Raw genomic sequence first — 1810 nt, forward strand, 5'->3', positions numbered from 1 at the left:
CACACACACACACACACACACACACACACACACACACACACACACACACACACACACTATAATTTTCATTCTAAGTCATTAACATTGTGATAAAAACATAAAAGCCCAAAGAAATTTTTCAGAATTTCTTATTTTTAAATATAAAGTGGTTACTCATTCTGTAATAGCCTTCTTTATCTTTTGGTAGGTTTTATAAATAAGTATGATTATTTTTGGTTGTGACTATCAGCTGGTAGTTAACTTCAATGCGGTCTTGACAAATAGCACTTAACTTCAATATGGCCTTGTCACATGACAGCTAACTTTAGTGTGACCTTACCAGTCAGCAGATAACTTTAATATGGCCTTGTCTGATAGCAGTTATCTTCAATGTGGCCTTGCCACATGCCAGTTAAATTCAATGAGAGCATGTCAGATGTGGCAGTTGACTTCATAGTGGCCTCATTGTATAGCAGTTAACATCAAGCAGTCAACTTCAATGTGGCCTTGTCATATAGCAGTTAACTTCAATGTGGCCTTGCCAGATGGCAGTTAACTTCATGTGAGCATGTCTGATGGCAGTAATCTCCAATGTGGCCTTGCCAGATGGCAGTTAAATTCAATGAGAACATGTCAGATAGCAATTAACTTCATAGTGGCCCTATCATATAGCAGTTAACATCAAGCAGTAAATTTCAATGTGAGCTCGTCAGATGGCAGTTGACTTCAATGTGGCCTTCTCAGATGATTGTGGCCTTGCCAGAAGGCAGTTAACTTTTAATGTAGCCTTGTCCAATAATAGTTAATTTCAATGTGTTCTCCTAACATAAAAAAATTCCTCACATCTGTACTAACCTGTTGAAAAAACTTTCCGAAGATTATATGTTTTCAAGCCTTTAGGATGCAGTTTGAGTGAGATTTGCCCTCTAGCACAGTAGTTCCCAACCTGTAGTCTGGTGATCCACAAAGGTAGTACTTGTGGGGTCTAGGAACATGTTAAGCTGACAGACTTTTCAATACCCTGGGGTCCATAGAAAAACTCATCTAAATAAAAGAGATCTTTGGTAATGAAAAGGTTGGAAACCACTGCTCTAGCAGGTCCAGCAAGAGGCCTCCTTATTGGCTTGCTATAGTACCAGTTAACTACTGGGTAGATTTAAACATATTTTGAATGGTGAAAGCAAAGAGGTTGGTTCAAAACTTATTTCTTTGTCAGTGCATAATGATGTTTGATTTTTCATTTCTGCATACTTGTCCATTTGTTTGTAGTTGTTGTTCTTATTACTATTATTGTTGTAGGTACTATAGCTGTTGTTACTGTTGTAGATGCCACTATTGTTGTTGCTGAATCATTTCGTCACAACGATTATTCATCCTTTATTGTGAGTCATGTGACATGTGAAAGAGAGATAGATAGAGAGAGAGAGAGACTAAAAGTGAGCAAATGTGTAGAAAGCAAGAGAGGGAGAAATAGGGTGAGAGGGATGAAGAGAAGAAAGAAAATAATGTGAACAAGATGGAGAATGAGGTAGAAAAGAGACAGACAGGAAAGAGAGCTTTGAGTGAAATTAACATGCAAGTGGCTGAGCACTCCACAGACACATGTACCCTTCTCGTAGCTCTCAGGGAGATTCAGCGTGACACAGAGTGACAAGGCTGGCCCTTTGAAATACAGGTACTACTCATTTTTGCCAGCAACGTGAAATAAAGTGTCTCGCTGAAGGACACAACGCGTCACTGGGAATTGAACTAGCGACTTTACGATCGTGAGCCAAATGCCCAAACCACTAAGCCACGCGCCTTCACTATGTATACATACATACATATACAT

General features: G+C 39.1%; 1 protein-coding gene across 1 annotated transcript in view; it reads right to left on the minus strand.

The window, feature by feature from the left end:
- Positions 1-1810, minus strand: part of LOC106879533 (TBC1 domain family member 1) — a 196887-nt gene that overhangs the window by 162806 nt on the left and 32271 nt on the right. The window lies entirely within an intron of this gene.

Source organism: Octopus bimaculoides, chromosome 7 (genome assembly GCF_001194135.2).
Source record: "Octopus bimaculoides isolate UCB-OBI-ISO-001 chromosome 7, ASM119413v2, whole genome shotgun sequence".
Lineage (NCBI taxonomy): Eukaryota > Metazoa > Mollusca > Cephalopoda > Octopoda > Octopodidae > Octopus > Octopus bimaculoides.